Source organism: Oncorhynchus clarkii, chromosome 13 (assembly GCF_045791955.1).
Source record: "Oncorhynchus clarkii lewisi isolate Uvic-CL-2024 chromosome 13, UVic_Ocla_1.0, whole genome shotgun sequence".
In the NCBI taxonomy this organism is placed as follows: Eukaryota; Metazoa; Chordata; class Actinopteri; order Salmoniformes; family Salmonidae; genus Oncorhynchus; species Oncorhynchus clarkii.
The window spans coordinates 1,993,978-2,016,598 of record NC_092159.1 but is presented as its reverse complement, the minus strand read 5'-3'; positions in this window follow the sequence as shown (position 1 = coordinate 2,016,598).

Below are 22,621 nucleotides of genomic sequence, written 5' to 3'. Positions count from 1 at the left end.
AGACAGTAGATCTTGCTGGTCTGTCATAATATAATAGAGACAGAGACAGTAGATCTAGCTGGTCTGTCATATTATAATGGAGACAGAGACAGTAGATCTAGCTAGTCTGTCATATTATAATAGAGACAGTAGATCGAGCTGGTCTGTCATAATGCAATAGAGGCAGTAGATCTAGCTGCTCTGTCATAATATCATAGAGACAGTAGATCTAGCTGGTCTGTCATAATACAATAGAGACAGTAGATATAGCTGGTCTGTCATATTATAATGGAGACAGAGACAGTAGATCTAGCTGGTCTGTCTTAATATAATAGAGACAGTAGATCCAGCTGGTATGTCATATTATAATAGAGTCAGTGGATCTAGCTGGTCTGTCATAATATAATAGAGACAGTAGATCCAGCTGGTCTGTCATAATATAATAGAGACAGAGACAGTAGATCTAGCTGGTCTGTCATATTATAACGGAGACAGAGACTGTAGATCTAGCTGGTCTGTCATATTATAATAGAGACAGTAGATCTAGCTGGTCTGTCATAATATAATAGAGAAAGTAGATCCAGCTGGTCTGTCATAAAACAATAGAGACAGTAGATCTAGCTGGTCTGTCATATTATAATAGAGAGAGTAGATCTAGCTGGTCTGTCATAATGCAATAGAGACAGTAGATCTAGCTGCTCTGTCATAATATAATAGAGACAGTAGATCCAGCTGGTCTGTCATATTATAATAGAGACAGTAGATCTAGCTGGTCTGTCATAATACAATAGAGACAGTAGATCTAGCTGGTCTGTCATAATATAATAGAGACTGTAGACCTAGCTGGTCTGTCATAATATAATAGAGAGAGTAGATCTAGCTGGAATGTCATATTATAATGGAGACAGTAGATCTAGCTGGTCTGTCATAATATAATAGAGACAGTAGAACTATCTGGTCTGTCATAATATAATAGAGACAGAGGCAGTAGATATAGCAGGTCTGTCATATTATAATGGAGACAGAGACAGTAGATCGAGCTGGTCTGTCATAATACAATAGAGACAGTAGATCTAGCTGGTCTGTCATAATACAATAGAGAGGGTAGATCTAGCTGGTCTGTCATAATATAATAGAGACAGTAGATATAGCTGGTCTGTCATATTATAATAGAGACAGTAGATCATGCTGGTCTGTCATAATACAATAGAGACAGTAGATCTAGCTGGTCTGTCATAATATAATAGAGACAGAGACAGTAGATCTAGCTGGTCTGTCATAATGCAATAGAGACAGTAGATCTAGCTGGTCTGTCATAATATAATAGAGACAGTAGATCTAGCTGGTATGTCATATTATAATAGAGTCAGTAGATCTAGCTGGTATGTCATATTATAATAGAGTCAGTGGATCTAGCTGGTCTGTCATAATATAATAGAGACAGTAGATCTAGCTGGTCTGTCATAATATAATAGAGACAGTAGATCTAGCTGGTATGTCATATTATAATAGAGTCAGTGGATCTAGCTGGTCTGTCATAATATAATAGAGACAGTAGATCTAGCTGGTCTGTCATAATATAATAGAGACATAGACAGTAGATCTAGCTTTTCTGTCATATTATAACGGAGACAGAGACTGTAGATCTAGCTGGTCTGTCATATTATAATAGAGACAGTAGATCGAGCTGGTCTGTCATAATACAATAGAGACAGTAGATCTAGCTGGTCTGTCATAATATAATAGAGACAGAGACAGTAGATCTAGCTGGTCTGTCATATTATAACGGAGACAGAGACAGTAGATCTAGCTGGTCTGTCATATTATAATAGAGACAGTAGATCTAGCTGGTCTGTCATAATACAATAGAGACAGTAGATCTAGCTGATCTGTCATAATATAATAGAGACAGCAGATCTAGCTGGTCTGTCATAATATAATAGAGACAGTAGATCTAGCTGGTATGTCATATTATAATAGAGACAGCAGATCTAGCTGGTCTGTCATAATATAATAGAGACAGTAGATCTAGCTGGTCTGTCATAATATAATAGAGACAGAGACAGTAGATAAAGCTGGTCTGTCATATTATAATGGAGACAGAGACAGTAGATCTAGCTAGTCTGTCATATTATAATAGAGACAGTAGATCGAGCTGGTCTGTCATAATGCAATAGAGACAGTAGATCTAGCTGCTCTGTCATAATATAATAGAGACAGCAGATCTAGCTGGTCTGTCATAATATAATAGAGACAGTACATCTAGCTGGTCTGTCATAATACAATAGAGACAGTAGATCTAGCTGGTATGTCATATTATAATAGAGACAGCAGATCTAGCTGGTCTGTCATAATATAATAGAGACAGTAGATCTAGCTGGTCTGTCATAATATAATAGAGACAGAGACAGTAGATCTAGCTGGTCTGTCATATTATAATGGAGACAGAGACAGTAGATCTAGCTAGTCTGTCATATTATAATAGAGACAGTAGATCGAGCTGTTCTGTCATAATGCAATAGAGACAGTAGATCTAGCTGCTCTGTCATAATATCATAGAGACAGTAGATCTAGCTTGTCTGTCATAATACAATAGAGACAGTAGATATAGCTGGTCTGTCATATTATAATGGAGACAGAGACAGTAGATCTAGCTGGTCTGTCATAATATAATAGAGACAGTAGATCTAGCTGGTATGTCATATTATAATAGAGTCAGTGGATCTAGCTGGTCTGTCATAATATAATAGAGACAGTAGATCTAGCTGGTCTGTCATAATATAATAGAGACAGAGACAGTAGATCTAGCTGGTCTGTCATATTATAACGGAGACAGAGACTGTAGATCTAGCTGGTCTGTCATATTATAATAGAGACAGTAGATCGAGCTGGTCTGTCATAATACAATAGAGACAGTAGATCTAGCTGGTCTGTCATATTATAATAGAGAGAGTAGATCTAGCTGGTCTGTCATAATGCAATAGACACAGTAGATCTAGCTGCTCTGTCATAATATAATAGAGACAGTAGATATAGCTGGTCTGTCATATTATAATAGACACAGTAGATCTAGCTGGTCTGTCATAATACAATAGAGACAGTAGATCTAGCTGGTCTGTCATAATATAATAGAGACTGTAGACCTAGCTGGTCTGTCATAATATAATAGAGACAGTAGATCTAGCTGGAATGTCATATTATAATGGAGACAGTAGATCTAGCTGGTCTGTCATAATATAATAGAGACAGTAGAACTAGCTGGTCTGTCATAATATAATAGAGACAGAGGCAGTAGATATAGCTGGTCTGTCATATTATAATGGAGACAGAGACAGTAGATCGAGCTGGTCTGTCATAATACAATAGAGACAGTAGATCGAGCTGGTCTGTCATAATACAATAGAGACAGTAGATCTAGCTGGTCTGTCATAATATAATAGAGACAGTAGATCTAGCTGGTCTGTCATAATATAATAGAGAAAGTAGATCCAGCTGGTCTGTCATAAAACAATAGAGACAGTAGATCTAGCTGGTCTGTCATATTATAACAGAGAGAGTAGATCTAGCTGGTCTGTCATAATGGAATAGAGACAGTAGATCTAGCTACTCTGTCATAATATAATAGAGACAGCAGGTCTAGCTGGTCTGTCATAATATAATAGAGACAGTAGATCTAGCTGGTCTGTCATAATATAATATAGACAGTAGATCTAGCTGGTATGTCATATTATAATAGAGACAGCAGATCTAGCTGGTCTGTCATAATATAATAGAGACAGTAGATCTAGCTGGTCTGTCATAATATAATAGAGACAGAGACAGTAGATATAGCTGGTCTGTCATATTATAATGGAGACAGAGACAGTAGATAAAGCTGGTCTGTCATATTATAATGGAGACAGAGACAGTAGATCTAGCTAGTCTGTCATATTATAATAGAGACAGTAGATCGAGCTGGTCTGTCATAATGCAATAGAGACAGTAGATCTAGCTGCTCTGTCATAATATAATAGAGACAGCAGATCTAGCTAGTCTGTCATAATATAATAGAGACAGTACATCTAGCTGGTCTGTCATAATACAATAGAGACAGTAGATCTAGCTGGTATGTCATATTATAATAGAGACAGCAGATCTAGCTGGTCTGTCATAATATAATAGAGACAGTAGATCTAGCTGGTCTGTCATAATATAATAGAGACAGAGACAGTAGATCTAGCTGGTCTGTCATATTATAATGGAGACAGAGACAGTAGATCTAGCTAGTCTGTCATATTATAATAGAGACAGTAGATCGAGCTGTTCTGTCATAATGCAATAGAGACAGTAGATCTAGCTGCTCTGTCATAATATCATAGAGACAGTAGATCTAGCTTGTCTGTCATAATACAATAGAGACAGTAGATATAGCTGGTCTGTCATATTATAATGGAGACAGAGACAGTAGATCTAGCTGGTCTGTCATAATATAATAGAGACAGTAGATCTAGCTGGTATGTCATATTATAATAGAGTCAGTGGATCTAGCTGGTCTGTCATAATATAATAGAGACAGTAGATCTAGCTGGTCTGTCATAATATAATAGAGACAGAGACAGTAGATCTAGCTGGTCTGTCATATTATAACGGAGACAGAGACTGTAGATCTAGCTGGTCTGTCATATTATAATAGAGACAGTAGATCGAGCTGGTCTGTCATAATACAATAGAGACAGTAGATCTAGCTGGTCTGTCATATTATAATAGAGAGAGTAGATCTAGCTGGTCTGTCATAATGCAATAGAGACAGTAGATCTAGCTGCTCTGTCATAATATAATAGAGACAGTAGATATAGCTGGTCTGTCATATTATAATAGACACAGTAGATCTAGCTGGTCTGTCATAATACAATAGAGACAGTAGATCTAGCTGGTCTGTCATAATATAATAGAGACTGTAGACCTAGCTGGTCTGTCATAATATAATAGAGACAGTAGATCTAGCTGGAATGTCATATTATAATGGAGACAGTAGATCTAGCTGGTCTGTCATAATATAATAGAGACAGTAGAACTAGCTGGTCTGTCATAATATAATAGAGACAGAGGCAGTAGATATAGCTGGTCTGTCATATTATAATGGAGACAGAGACAGTAGATCGAGCTGGTCTGTCATAATACAATAGAGACAGTAGATCGAGCTGGTCTGTCATAATACAATAGAGACAGTAGATCTAGCTTGTCTGTCATAATATAATAGAGACAGTAGATCTAGCTGGTCTGTCATAATATAATAGAGAAAGTAGATCCAGCTGGTCTGTCATAAAACAATAGAGACAGTAGATCTAGCTGGTCTGTCATATTATAACAGAGAGAGTAGATCTAGCTGGTCTGTCATAATGGAATAGAGACAGTAGATCTAGCTACTCTGTCATAATATAATAGAGACAGCAGGTCTAGCTGGTCTGTCATAATATAATAGAGACAGTAGATCTAGCTGGTCTGTCATAATATAATATAGACAGTAGATCTAGCTGGTATGTCATATTATAATAGAGACAGCAGATCTAGCTGGTCTGAAAACAAGACTCCCCAAATTTTATCAGCATATCGATTGCGCAACCAGGGGAGGAAAGACCTTGGACCATTGTTACTCTAACTTCCGCGACGCATATAAGGCCCTGCCCCGCCCCCCTTTCGGAAAAGCTGACCACGACTCCATTTTGTTGATCCCTGCCTACAGACAGAAACTAAAACAAGAGGCTCCCACGCTGAGGACTGTCCAACGCTGGTCCGACCAAGCTGACTCCACACTCCAAGACTGCTTCCATCACGTGGACTGGGAGATGTTTCGTATTGCGTCAGATAACAACATTGACGAATACGCTGATTCGGTGTGCGAGTTCATTAGAACGTGCGTTGAAGATGTCGTTCCCATAGCAACGATTAAAACATTCCCTAACCAGAAACCGTGGATTGATGGCAGCATTCGTGTGAAACTGAAAGCGCGAACCACTGCTTTTAATCAGGGCAAGGTGTCTGGTAACATGACCGAATACAAACAGTGCAGCTATTCCCTCCGCAAGGCTATCAAACAAGCTAAGCGCCAGTACAGAGACAAAGTAGAATCTCAATTCAACGGCTCAGACACAAGAGGCATGTGGCAGGGTCTACAGTCAATCACGGACTACAGGAAGAAACCCAGCCCAGTCACGGACCAGGATGTCTTGCTCCCAGGCAGACTAAATAACTTTTTTGCCCGCTTTGAGGACAATACAGTGCCACTGACACGGCCTGCAACGAAAACATGCGGTCTCTCCTTCACTGCAGCCGAGGTGAGTAAGACATTTAAACGTGTTAACCCTCGCAAGGCTGCAGGCCCAGATGGCATCCCCAGCCGCGCCCTCAGAGCATGCGCAGACCAGCTGGCCGGTGTGTTCACGGACATATTCAATCAATCCCTATACCAGTCTGCTGTTCCCACATGCTTCAAGAGGGCCACCATTGTTCCTGTTCCCAAGAAAGCTAAGGTAACTGAGCTAAATGACTACCGCCCCGTAGCACTCACATCCGTCATCATGAAGTGCTTTGAGAGACTAGTCAAGGACCATATCACCTCCACCCTACCTGACACCCTAGACCCACTCCAATTTGCTTACCGCCCAAATAGGTCCACAGACGATGCAATCTCAACCACACTGCACACTGCCCTAACCCATCTGGACAAGAGGAATACCTATGTGAGAATGCTGTTCATCGACTACAGCTCGGCATTCAACACCATAGTACCCTCCAAGCTCGTCATCAAGCTCGAGACCCTGGGTCTCGACCCCGCCCTGTGCAACTGGGTACTGGACTTCCTGACGGGCCGCCCCCAGGTGGTGAGGGTAGGCAACAACATCTCCTCCCCGCTGATCCTCAACACTGGGGCCCCACAAGGTTGCGTTCTGAGCCCTCTCCTGTACTCCCTGTTCACCCACGACTGCGTGGCCACGCACGCCTCCAACTCAATCATCAAGTTTGCGGACGACACAACAGTGGTAGGCTTGATTACCAACAACGATGAGACGGCCTACAGGGAGGAGGTGAGGGCCCTCGGAGTGTGGTGTCAGGAAAACAACCTCACACTCAACGTCAACAAAACTAAGGAGATGATTGTGGACTTCAGGAAACAGCAGAGGGAACACCCCCCTATCCACATCGATGGAACAGTAGTGGAGAGGGTAGCAAGTTTTAAGTTCCTCGGCATACACATCACAGACAAACTGAATTGGTCCACTCACACAGACAGCATCGTGAAGAAGGCGCAGCAGCGCCTCTTCAACCTCAGGAGGCTGAAGAAATTCGGCTTGTCACCAAAAGCACTCACAAACTTCTACAGATGCACAATCGAGAGCATCCTGGCGGGCTGTATCACCGCCTGGTATGGCAACTGCACCGCCCTCAACCGTAAGGCTCTCCAGAGGGTAGTGAGGTCTGCACAACGCATCACCGGGGGCAAACTACCTGCCCTCCAGGACACCTACACCACCCGATGTCACAGGAAGGCCATAAAGATCATCAAGGACATCAACCACCCGAGCCACTGCCTGTTCACCCCGCTATCATCCAGAAGGCGAGGTCAGTACAGGTGCATCAAAGCTGGGACCGAGAGACTGAAAAACAGCTTCTATCTCAAGGCCATCAGACTGTTAAACAGCCACCACTAACACTGAGTGGCTGCTGCCAACACACTGACACTGACTCAACTCCAGCCACTTTAATAATGGGAATTGATGGGAAATGATGTAAATATATCACTAGCCACTTTAAACAATGCTACCTTATATAAATGTTACTTACCCTACATTATTCATCTCATACGCATACGTATATACTGTACTCTATATCATCGACGGTATCCTTATGTAATACATGTATCACTAGCCACTTTATACTATACTATGCCACTTTGTTTACATACTCATCTCATTTGTACATACTGTACCCGATACCATCTACTGTATCTTGCCTATGCTGCTCTGTACCATCACTCATTCATATATCCTTATGTACATATTCTTTATCCCCTTACACTGTGTACAAGACAGTAGTTTTGGAATTGTTAGTTAGATTACTTGTTATTACTGCATTGTCGGAACTAGAAGCACAAGCATTTCGCTACACTCGCATTAACATCTGCTAACCATGTGTATGTGACAAATAAAATTTGATTTGATTTGATTTGTCATAATATAATAGAGACAGTAGATCTAGCTGGTCTGTCATAATATAATAGAGACAGAGACAGTAGATATAGCTGGTCTGTCATATTATAATGGAGACAGAGACAGTAGATCTAGCTAGTCTGTCATATTATAATAGAGACAGTAGATCGAGCTGGTCTGTCATAATGCAATAGAGACAGTAGATCTAGCTGCTCTGTCATAATATAATAGAGACAGCAGATCTAGCTGGTCTGTCATAATATAATAGAGACAGTAGATCTAGCTGGTCTGTCATAATACAATAGAGACAGTAGATCTAGCTTGTATGTCATATTATAATAGAGACAGCAGATCTAGCTGGTCTGTCATAATATAATAGAGACAGTAGATCTTGCTGGTCTGTCATAATATAATAGAGACAGAGACAGTAGATCTAGCTGGTCTGTCATATTATAATGGAGACAGAGACAGTAGATCTAGCTAGTCTGTCATATTATAATAGAGACAGTAGATCGAGCTGGTCTGTCATAATGCAATAGAGGCAGTAGATCTAGCTGCTCTGTCATAATATCATAGAGACAGTAGATCTAGCTGGTCTGTCATAATACAATAGAGACAGTAGATATAGCTGGTCTGTCATATTATAATGGAGACAGAGACAGTAGATCTAGCTGGTCTGTCTTAATATAATAGAGACAGTAGATCCAGCTGGTATGTCATATTATAATAGAGTCAGTGGATCTAGCTGGTCTGTCATAATATAATAGAGACAGTAGATCTAGCTGGTCTGTCATAATATAATAGAGACAGAGACATTAGATCTAGCTGGTCTGTCATATTATAACGGAGACAGAGACTGTAGATCTAGCTGGTCTGTCATATTATAATAGAGACAGTAGATCGAGCTGGTCTGTCATAATACAATAGAGACAGTAGATCTAGCTGGTCTGTCATAATATAATAGAGGCAGTAGATCTAGCTGGTCTGTCATAATATAATAGAGAAAGTAGATCCAGCTGGTCTGTCATAAAACAATAGAGACAGTAGATCTAGCTGGTCTGTCATATTATAATAGAGAGAGTAGATCTAGCTGGTCTGTCATAATGCAATAGAGACAGTAGATCTACCTGCTCTGTCATAATATAATAGAGACAGTAGATCCAGCTGGTCTGTCATATTATATCAGAGACAGTAGATCTAGCTGGTCTGTCATAATACAATAGAGACAGTAGATCTACCTGCTCTGTCATAATATAATAGAGACAGTAGATCCAGCTGGTCTGTCATATTATATCAGAGACAGTTGATCTAGCTGGTCTGTCATAATACAATAGAGACAGTAGATCTAGCTGGTCTGTCATAATATAATAGAGACTGTAGACCTAGCTGGTCTGTCATAATATAATAGAGACAGTAGATCTAGCTGGTCTGTCATAATATAATAGAGACAGTAGAACTATCTGGTCTGTCATAATATAATAGAGACAGAGGCAGTAGATATAGCAGGTCTGTCATATTATAATGGAGACAGAGACAGTAGATCGAGCTGGTCTGTCATAATACAATAGAGACAGTAGATCTAGCTGGTCTGTCATAATATAATAGAGACAGTAGATCTAGCTTGTATGTCATATTATAATAGAGACAGTGGATCTAGCTGGTCTGTCATAATATAATAGAGACAGTAGATCTAGCTGGTCTGTCATAATATAATAGAGACAGAGACAGTAGATCTAGCTGGTCTGTCATAATGCAATAGAGACAGTAGATGTAGCTGGTCTGTCATAATATAATAGAGACAGTAGATCTAGCTGGTATGTCATATTATAATAGAGTCAGTAGATCTAGCTGGTATGTCATATTATAATAGAGTCAGTGGATTTAGCTGGTCTGTCATAATATAATAGAGACAGTAGATCTAGCTGGTCTGTCATAATATAATAGAGACAGTAGATCTAGCTGGTATGTCATATTATAATAGAGTCAGTGGATCTAGCTGGTCTGTCATAATATAATAGAGACAGTAGATCTAGCTGGTCTGTCATAATATAATAGAGACATAGACAGTAGATCTAGCTTTTCTGTCATATTATAACGGAGACAGAGACTGTAGATCTAGCTGGTCTGTCATATTATAATAGAGACAGTAGATCGAGCTGGTCTGTCATAATACAATAGAGACAGTAGATCTAGCTGGTCTGTCATAATATAAAAGAGACAGAGACAGTAGATCTAGCTGGTCTGTCATATTATAACGGAGACAGAGACAGTAGATCTAGCTGGTCTGTCATATTATAATAGAGACAGTAGATCTAGCTGGTCTGTCATAATACAATAGAGACAGTAGATCTAGCTGGTCTGTCATAATATAATAGAGACAGTAGATCTAGCTGGTCTGTCATAATACAATAGAGAAAGTAGATCCAGCTGGTCTGTCATAAAACAATAGAGACAGTAGATCTAGCTGGTCTGTCATATTATAATAGAGAGAGTAGATCTAGCTGGTCTGTCATAATGGAATAGAGACAGTAGATCTAGTTACTCTGTCATAATATAATAGAGACAGCAGATCTAGCTGGTCTGTCATAATATAATAGAGACAGTAGATCTAGCTGGTCTGTCATAATATAATAGAGACAGTAGATCTAGCTGGTATGTCATATTATAATAGAGACAGCAGATCTAGCTGGTCTGTCATAATATAATAGAGACAGTAGATCTAGCTGGTCTGTCAAAATATAATAGAGACAGAGACAGTAGATATAGCTGGTCTGTCATATTATAATGGAGACAGAGACAGTAGATCTAGCTAGTCTGTCATATTATAATAGAGACAGTAGATCGAGCTGGTCTGTCATAATGCAATAGAGACAGTAGATCTAGCTGCTCTGTCATAATATAATAGAGACAGCAGATCTAGCTGGTCTGTCATAATATAATAGAGACAGTACATCTAGCTGGTCTGTCATAATACAATAGAGACAGTAGATCTAGCTGGTATGTCATATTATAATAGAGACAGCAGATCTAGCTGGTCTGTCATAATATAATAGAGACAGTAGATCTAGCTGGTCTGTCATAATATAATAGAGACAGAGACAGTAGATCTAGCTGGTCTGTCATATTATAATGGAGACAGAGACAGTAGATCTAGCTAGTCTGTCATATTATAATAGAGACAGTAGATCGAGCTGTTCTGTCATAATGCAATAGAGACAGTAGATCTAGCTGCTCTGTCATAATATCATAGAGACAGTAGATCTAGCTGGTCTGTCATAATACAATAGAGACAGTAGATATAGCTGGTCTGTCATATTATAATGGAGACAGAGACAGTAGATCTAGCTGGTCTGTCATAATATAATAGAGACAGTAGATCTAGCTGGTATGTCATATTATAATAGAGTCAGTGGATCTAGCTGGTCTGTCATAATATAATAGAGACAGTAGATCTAGCTGGTCTGTCATAATATAATAGAGACAGAGACAGTAGATCTAGCTGGTCTGTCATATTATAACGGAGACAGAGACTGTAGATCTAGCTGGTCTGTCATATTATAATAGAGACAGTAGATCGAGCTGGTCTGTCATAATACAATAGAGACAGTAGATCTAGCTGGTCTGTCATATTATAATAGAGAGAGTAGATCTAGCTGGTCTGTCATAATGCAATAGAGACAGTAGATCTAGCTGCTCTGTCATAATATAATAGAGACAGTAGATATAGCTGGTCTGTCATATTATAATAGACACAGTAGATCTAGCTGGTCTGTCATAATACAATAGAGACAGTAGATCTAGCTGGTCTGTCATAATATAATAGAGACTGTAGACCTAGCTGGTCTGTCATAATATAATAGAGACAGTAGATCTAGCTGGAATGTCATATTATAATGGAGACAGTAGATCTAGCTGGTCTGTCATAATATAATAGAGACAGTAGAACTAGCTGGTCTGTCATAATACAATAGAGACAGAGGCAGTAGATATAGCTGGTCTGTCATATTATAATGGAGACAGAGACAGTAGATCGAGCTGGTCTGTCATAATACAATAGAGACAGTAGATCTAGCTGGTCTGTCATAATATAATAGAGAAAGTAGATCCAGCTGGTCTGTCATAAAACAATAGAGACAGTAGATCTAGCTGGTCTGGCATATTATAATAGAGATAGTAGATCTAGCTGGTCTGTCATAATGCAATAGAGACAGTAGATCTAGCTGCTCTGTCATGATATAATAGAGACAGCAGATCTAGCTGGTCTGTCATAATATAATAGAGACAGTAGATCTAGCTGGTCTGTCATAATACAATAGAGACAGTAGATCTAGCTGGTCTGTCATAATATAATAGAGAAAGTAGATCCAGCTGGTCTGTCATAATATAATAGAGAGAGTAGATCTAGCTGGTCTGTCAGAATATAATAGAGACAATAGATCTAGCTGGTCTGTCATAATATAATAGAGAAAGTAAATCCAGCTGGTCTGTCATAATATAATAGAGACAATAGATCTAGCTGGTCTGTCATAATATAATAGAGAAAGTAGATCTAGCTGGTCTGTCATAAAACAATAGAGACAGTAGATCTTGCTGGTCTGTCATATTATAATAAAGAGAGTATAGATCTAGCCCGTCTGTCATAATATAATAGAGACAGTAGATCTAGCTGGTTTGTCATAATATAATAGAGAAAGTAGATCCAGCTGGTCTGTCATAAAACAATAGAGACAGTAGATCTAGCTGGTCTGTCATAATATAATAGAGATAGTAGATCTTGCTGGTCTGTCATAATGCAATAGAGACAGTAGATCTAGCTGCTCTGTCATAATATAATAGAGACAGCAGATCTAGGTGGTCTGTCATAATATAATAGAGACAGTATATCTAGCTGGTCTGTCATAATACAATAGAGACAGTAGATCTAGCTGGTTTGTCATAATATAATAGAGAAAGTAGATCCAGCTGGTCTGTCATAATATAATAGAGACAGTAGATCTAGCTGGTCTATCATAATATAATAGAGACAGCAGATCTAGCTGGTCTGTCATAATATAATAGAGACAGTAGATCTAGCTGGTCTGTCATATTGTAAAAGAGAAGGTAGATCTACCTGGTCTGTAATAATATAATAGAGACAGTAGATCTAGCTGGTCTAGTCTGTCATAATACAATAGAGACAGTAGATCTAGCTGGTCTGTCATCTTATAATAGAGACAGTAGATCTAGCTGGTCTATTATAATATAATAGAGTCAGTAGATCTAGCTGGTCTGTCATATTATAATAGAGAGAGTAGATCTAGCTGGTCTGTCATAATACAACAGAGACAGTAGATATAGCTGGTCTGTCATAATACAACAGAGACAGTAGATCTAGCTGGTCTGTCATATTATAATAGAGACAGTAGATCGAGCTGGTCTGTCATAATACAATAGAGACAATAGATCTAGCTGGTCTGTCATAATATAATAGAGACAGTAGATCTAGCTGGACTGTCATAATATAATAGAGAAAGTAGATCTAGCTGGTCTGTCATAAAACAATAGAGACAGTAGATCTAGCTGGTCTGTCATATTATAATAGAGAGAGTAGATCTAGCTGGTCTGTCATAATGCAATAGAGACAGTAGATCTAGCTGCTCTGTCATAATATAATAGAGACAGTAGATCTAGCTGGTCTGTCATATTATAATAGAGACAGTAGATCTAGCTGGTCTGTCATAATACAATAGAGACAGTAGATCTAGCTGCTCTGTCATAATATAATAGAGACAGTAGATATAGCTGGTCTGTCATATTATAATAGAGACAGTAGATCTAGCTGGTCTGTCATAATACAATAGAGACAATAGATCTAGCTGGTCTATCATAATATAATAGAGACTGTAGACCTAGCTGGTCTGTCATAATATAATAGAGACAGGAGATCTAGCTGGTCTGTCATAATATAATAGAGAGAGTAGATCTAGCTGGAATGTCATATTATAATGGAGACAGTAGATCTAGCTGGTCTGTCATAATATAATAGAGACAGTAGATCTAGCTGGTCTGTCATATTATAATAGAGACAGTAGATCTAGCTGGTCTGTCATAATACAATAGAGACAGTAGATCTAGCTGCTCTGTCATAATATAATAGAGACAGTAGATATAGCTGGTCTGTCATATTATAATAGAGACAGTAGATCTAGCTGGTCTGTCATAATACAATAGAGACAATAGATCTAGCTGGTCTATCATAATATAATAGAGACTGTAGACCTAGCTGGTCTGTCATAATATAATAGAGACAGTAGATCTAGCTGGTCTGTCATAATATAATAGAGAGAGTAGATCTAGCTGGAATGTCATATTATAATGGAGACAGTAGATCTAGCTGGTCTGTCATATTATAAAAGAGAGAGTAGATCTAGCTGGTCTGTCATAATGCAATAGAGACAGTAGATCTAGCTGCTCTGTCATAATATAATAGAGACAGTAGATCTAGCTGGAATGTCATATTATAATGGAGACAGTAGATCTAGCTGGTCTGTCATAATATAATAGAGACAGTAGATCTAGCTGGTCTGTCATATTATAATAGAGACAGTAGATCTAGCTGGTCTGTCATAATACAATAGAGACAGTAGATCTAGCTGGTCTGTCATAATATAATAGAGACAGTAGATATAGCTGGTCTGTCAAAATATAATAGAGACAGAGACAGTAGATATAGCTGGTCTGTCATATTATAATGGAGACAGAGACAGTAGATCTAGCTAGTCTGTCATATTATAATAGAGACAGTAGATCGAGCTGGTCTGTCATAATGCAATAGAGACAGTAGATCTAGCTGCTCTGTCATAATATAATAGAGACAGCAGATCTAGCTGGTCTGTCATAATATAATAGAGACAGTACATCTAGCTGGTCTGTCATAATACAATAGAGACAGTAGATCTAGCTGGTATGTCATATTATAATAGAGACAGCAGATCTAGCTGGTCTGTCATAATATAATAGAGACAGTAGATCTAGCTGGTCTGTCATAATATAATAGAGACAGAGACAGTAGATCTAGCTGGTCTGTCATATTATAATGGAGACAGAGACAGTAGATCTAGCTAGTCTGTCATATTATAATAGAGACAGTAGATCGAGCTGTTCTGTCATAATGCAATAGAGACAGTAGATCTAGCTGCTCTGTCATAATATCATAGAGACAGTAGATCTAGCTGGTCTGTCATAATACAATAGAGACAGTAGATATAGCTGGTCTGTCATATTATAATGGAGACAGAGACAGTAGATCTAGCTGGTCTGTCATAATATAATAGAGACAGTAGATCTAGCTGGTATGTCATATTATAATAGAGTCAGTGGATCTAGCTGGTCTGTCATAATATAATAGAGACAGTAGATCTAGCTGGTCTGTCATAATATAATAGAGACAGAGACAGTAGATCTAGCTGGTCTGTCATATTATAACGGAGACAGAGACTGTAGATCTAGCTGGTCTGTCATATTATAATAGAGACAGTAGATCGAGCTGGTCTGTCATAATACAATAGAGACAGTAGATCTAGCTGGTCTGTCATATTATAATAGAGAGAGTAGATCTAGCTGGTCTGTCATAATGCAATAGAGACAGTAGATCTAGCTGCTCTGTCATAATATAATAGAGACAGTAGATATAGCTGGTCTGTCATATTATAATAGACACAGTAGATCTAGCTGGTCTGTCATAATACAATAGAGACAGTAGATCTAGCTGGTCTGTCATAATATAATAGAGACTGTAGACCTAGCTGGTCTGTCATAATATAATAGAGACAGTAGATCTAGCTGGAATGTCATATTATAATGGAGACAGTAGATCTAGCTGGTCTGTCATAATATAATAGAGACAGTAGAACTAGCTGGTCTGTCATAATACAATAGAGACAGAGGCAGTAGATATAGCTGGTCTGTCATATTATAATGGAGACAGAGACAGTAGATCGAGCTGGTCTGTCATAATACAATAGAGACAGTAGATCTAGCTGGTCTGTCATAATATAATAGAGAAAGTAGATCCAGCTGGTCTGTCATAAAACAATAGAGACAGTAGATCTAGCTGGTCTGGCATATTATAATAGAGATAGTAGATCTAGCTGGTCTGTCATAATGCAATAGAGACAGTAGATCTAGCTGCTCTGTCATGATATAATAGAGACAGCAGATCTAGCTGGTCTGTCATAATATAATAGAGACAGTAGATCTAGCTGGTCTGTCATAATACAATAGAGACAGTAGATCTAGCTGGTCTGTCATAATATAATAGAGAAAGTAGATCCAGCTGGTCTGTCATAATATAATAGAGAGAGTAGATCTAGCTGGTCTGTCAGAATATAATAGAGACAATAGATCTAGCTGGTCTGTCATAATATAATAGAGAAAGTAAATCCAGCTGGTCTGTCATAATATAATAGAGACAATAGATCTAGCTGGTCTGTCATAATATAATAGAGAAAGTAGATCTAGCTGGTCTGTCATAAAACAATAGAGACAGTAGATCTTGCTGGTCTGTCATATTATAATAAAGAGAGTATAGATCTAGCCCGTCTGTCATAATATAATAGAGACAGTAGATCTAGCTGGTTTGTCATAATATAATAGAGAAAGTAGATCCAGCTGGTCTGTCATAAAACAATAGAGACAGTAGATCTAGCTGGTCTGTCATAATATAATAGAGATAGTAGATCTTGCTGGTCTGTCATAATGCAATAGAGACAGTAGATCTAGCTGCTCTGTCATAATATAATAGAGACAGCAGATCTAGGTGGTCTGTCATAATATAATAGAGACAGTATATCTAGCTGGTCTGTCATAATACAATAGAGACAGTAGATCTAGCTGGTTTGTCATAATATAATAGAGAAAGTAGATCCAGCTGGTCTGTCATAATATAATAGAGACAGTAGATCTAGCTGGTCTATCATAATATAATAGAGACAGCAGATCTAGCTGGTCTGTCATAATATAATAGAGACAGTAGATCTAGCTGGTCTGTCATATTGTAAAAGAGAAGGTAGATCTACCTGGTCTGTAATAATATAATAGAGACAGTAGATCTAGCTGGTCTAGTCTGTCATAATACAATAGAGACAGTAGATCTAGCTGGTCTGTCATCTTATAATAGAGACAGTAGATCTAGCTGGTCTATTATAATATAATAGAGTCAGTAGATCTAGCTGGTCTGTCATATTATAATAGAGAGAGTAGATCTAGCTGGTCTGTCATAATACAACAGAGACAGTAGATATAGCTGGTCTGTCATAATACAACAGAGACAGTAGATCTAGCTGGTCTGTCATATTATAATAGAGACAGTAGATCGAGCTGGTCTGTCATAATACAATAGAGACAATAGATCTAGCTGGTCTGTCATAATATAATAGAGACAGTAGATCTAGCTGGACTGTCATAATATAATAGAGAAAGTAGATCTAGCTGGTCTGTCATAAAACAATAGAGACAGTAGATCTAGCTGGTCTGTCATATTATAATAGAGAGAGTAGATCTAGCTGGTCTGTCATAATGCAATAGAGACAGTAGATCTAGCTGCTCTGTCATAATATAATAGAGACAGTAGATCTAGCTGGTCTGTCATATTATAATAGAGACAGTAGATCTAGCTGGTCTGTCATAATACAATAGAGACAGTAGATCTAGCTGCTCTGTCATAATATAATAGAGACAGTAGATATAGCTGGTCTGTCATATTATAATAGAGACAGTAGATCTAGCTGGTCTGTCATAATACAATAGAGACAATAGATCTAGCTGGTCTATCATAATATAATAGAGACTGTAGACCTAGCTGGTCTGTCATAATATAATAGAGACAGGAGATCTAGCTGGTCTGTCATAATATAATAGAGAGAGTAGATCTAGCTGGAATGTCATATTATAATGGAGACAGTAGATCTAGCTGGTCTGTCATAATATAATAGAGACAGTAGATCTAGCTGGTCTGTCATATTATAATAGAGACAGTAGATCTAGCTGGTCTGTCATAATACAATAGAGACAGTAGATCTAGCTGCTCTGTCATAATATAATAGAGACAGTAGATATAGCTGGTCTGTCATATTATAATAGAGACAGTAGATCTAGCTGGTCTGTCATAATACAATAGAGACAATAGATCTAGCTGGTCTATCATAATATAATAGAGACTGTAGACCTAGCTGGTCTGTCATAATATAATAGAGACAGTAGATCTAGCTGGTCTGTCATAATATAATAGAGAGAGTAGATCTAGCTGGAATGTCATATTATAATGGAGACAGTAGATCTAGCTGGTCTGTCATATTATAAAAGAGAGAGTAGATCTAGCTGGTCTGTCATAATGCAATAGAGACAGTAGATCTAGCTGCTCTGTCATAATATAATAGAGACAGTAGATCTAGCTGGAATGTCATATTATAATGGAGACAGTAGATCTAGCTGGTCTGTCATAATATAATAGAGACAGTAGATCTAGCTGGTCTGTCATATTATAATAGAGACAGTAGATCTAGCTGGTCTGTCATAATACAATAGAGACAGTAGATCTAGCTGGTCTGTCATAATATAATAGAGACAGTAGATATAGCTGGTCTGTCATATTATAATAGAGACAGTAGATCTAGCTGGTCTGTCATAATACAATAGAGACAATAGATCTAGCTGGTCTATCATAATATAATAGAGACTGTAGACCTAGCTGGTCTGTCATAATATAATAGAGACAGTAGATCTAGCTAGTCTGTCATAATATAATAGAGAGAGTAGATCTAGCTGGAATGTCATATTATAATGGAGACAGTAGATTAAGCTGGTCTGTCATAATACAATAGAGACAGTAGATCTAGCTGGTCTGTCATAATATAATAGAGACAGTAGATCTAGCTGGTCTGTCATAATATAATAGAGAAAGTAGATCCAGCTGGTCTGTCATAAAACAATAGAGACAGTAGATCTAGCTGGTCTGGCATATTATAATAGAGATAGTAGATCTAGCTGGTCTGTCATAATGCAATAGAGACAGTAGATCTAGCTGCTCTGTCATAATATAATAGAGACAGCAGATCTAGCTGGTCTGTCATAATATAATAGAGACAGTAGATCTAGCTGGTCTGTCATAATATAATAGAGAAAGTAAATCTAGCTGGTCTGTCATAAAACAATAGAGACAGTAGATTTTGCTGGTCTGTCATATTATAATAAAGAGAGTATAGATCTAGCCCGTCTGTCATAATATAATAGAGACAGTAGATCTAGCTGGTTTGTTATAATATAATAGAAAAAGTAGATCCAGCTGGTCTGTCATAAAACAATAGAGACAGTAGATCTAGCTGGTCTGTCATAATATAATAGAGATAGTAGATCTAGCTGGTCTGTCATAATGCAATAGAGACAGTAGATCTAGCTGCTCTGTCATAATATAATAGAGACAGCAGATCTAGGTGGTCTGTCATAATATAATAGAGACAGTAGATCTAGCTGTTCTGTCATAATACAATAGAGACAGTAGATCTAGCTGGTCTGTCATAATATAATAGAGAAAGTAGATCCAGCTGGTCTGTCATAATATAATAGAGACAGTAGATCTAGCTGGTCTGTCATAATATAATAGAGACAGCAGATCTAGCTGGTCTGTCATAATATAATAGAGACAGTAGATCTAGCTGGTCTGGTCTGTCATAATACAATAGAGACAGTAGATCTAGCTGGTCTGTCATCTTATAATAGAGACAGTAGATCTAGCTGGTCTATCATAATATAATAGAGACAGCAGATCTAGCTGGTCTGTCATAATATAATAGAGACCGTAGATCTAGCTGGTCTGTCATATTATAATAGACACAGTAGATCTAGCTGGTCTGTCATAATATAATAGAGACAGTAGACCTAGCTGGTCTGTCATAATATAATAGAGACAGTAGATCTAACTGGTCTGTAATAATATAATAGAGAGAGTAGATCTAGCTGGTATGTCATAATATAATAGAGACAGTAGATCTAGCTGGTCTGTCATAATATAATAGAGACAGAGACAGTAGATATAGCTGGTCTGTCATATTATAATGGAGACAGAGACAGTAGATCTAGCTGGTCTGTCATATTATAATAGAGACAGTAGATCGAGCTGGTCTGTCATAATACAATAGAGAAAGCAGATCTAGCGGGTCTTTCATAATATAATAGAGACAGTAGATCTAGCTGGTCTGTCATAATATAATAGAGTAAGTAGATCTAACTGGGCTGTCATAATATAATAGAGAATGTAGATCTAGCTGGTATGTCATAATATAATAGAGACAGTAGATCGAGCTGGTCTGTCATATTACAATAGAGACAATAGATATAGCTGGTCTGTCATAATATAATAGAGACAGTAGATCTAGCTGGACTGTCATAATATAATAGAGAAAGTAGATCTAGCTGGTCTGTCATAAAACAATAGAGACAGTAGATCTAGCTGGTCTGTCATATTATAATAGAGACAGTAGATCTAGCTAGTCTGTCATAATATAATAGAGACAGTAGATCTAGCTGGTTTGTCATAATATAATAGAGACAGTAGATCTAGCTGGTATGTCATAATATAATAGAGACAGTAGATCGAGCTGGTCTGTCATAATACAATAGAGACAATAGATATAGCTGGTCTGTCATAATATAATAGAGACAGTAGATCTAGCTGGACTGTCATAATATAATAGAGAAAGTAGATCTAGCTGGTCTGTCATAAAACAATAGAGACAGTAGATCTAGCTGGTCTGTCATATTATAATAGAGAGAGTAGATCTAGCTGGTCTGTCATAATATAATAGAGACAGTAGATCTAGCTGGTTTGTCATAATATAATAGAGACAGTAGATCTAGCTTGTCTTTCATAATATAATATAGACAGTAGATCTAGCTGGTCAGTCATATTATAATAGAGAGAGTAGATCTAGCTTGTCTGTCATATTATAATAGAGACAGAGACAGCATATCTAGCTGGTCTGTCATATTATAATAGAGACAGTAGATCTAGCTGGTCGGTCATATTATAATAGAGACAGTAGATCTAGCTGGTCTGTCATAATATAATAGAGACAGTATATCTAGCTTGTCTGTCATATTATAATAGAGACAGAGACAGCATATCTAGCTGGTCTGTCATATTATAATAGAGACAGTAGATCTAGCTGGTCGGTCATATTATAATAGAGACAGTAGATCTAGCTGGTCTGTCAAAATACAATAGAGACAGTAGATCTAGCTGGTCTGTCATAATACAATATAGAGAGTAGCTCTAGCTGGTCTGTCAGAATATAATAGAAACAGTAGATCTAGCTGGTCTGTCATATTATAACAGAGACAGTAGATCTAGCTGGTCTGTCATAATATAATAGAGACAGTAAATCCAGCTGGTCTGTCATAATATAAAAGAGACAGTAGATCTAGTTGGTCTGTCATAATATAATAGAGACAGTAGATCTAGCTGGTCTGTCATCTTATAATAGAGAGAGTAGATCTAGCTGGTCTGTCATAATAGAATAGAGACAGTAGATCTAGCTGGTCTGTCATATTATAATAGAGACAGAGACAGCAGATCTAGCTGGTCTGTCATATTTTAATAGAGACAGTAGATCTAGCTGGTCGGTCATATTAAAATAGAGACAGTAAATCTAGCTGGTCTGTCATGATATAATAGAGACAGTAGATCTAGCTGGTCTGTCATAATACAATAGAGACAGTAGATCTAGCTGGTCTGTCATAATACAATAGAGAGAGTAGCTCTAGCTGGTCTGTCAGAATATAATAGAGACAGTAGATCTAGCTGGTCTGTCATATTATAACAGAGACAGTAGATCTAGCTGGTCTGTCATAATATAATAGAGACAGAGACAGCAGATCTAGCTGGTCTGTCATATTATAATAGAGACAGTAGATCTAGCTGGTCGGTGATATTATAATAGAGACAGTAAATCTAGCTGGTCTGTCATAATATAATAGAGACAGTAGATCTAGCTGGTCTGTCATATTATAACAGAGACAGTAGATCTAGCTGGTCTGTCATATTATAATAGAGACAGAGACAGCAGATCTAGCTGGTCTGTCATATTATAATAGAGACAGTAGATCTAGCTGGTCGGTGATATTATAATAGAGACAGTAAATCTAGCTGGTCTGTCATAATATAATAGAGACAGTAGATCGAGCTGGTCTGTCATAATATAATAGAGACAGTAGATCTAGCTGGTCTGTCATAGTATAATAGAGACAGAGACAGTAGATATAGCTGGTCTGTCATATTATAATGGAGACAGAGACAGTAGATCTAGCTGGTCTGTCATATTATAATAGAGACAGTAGATCGAGCTGGTCTGTCATAATACAATAGAGAAAGCAGATCTAGCGGGTCTTTCATAATATAATAGAGACAGTAGATCTAGCTGGTC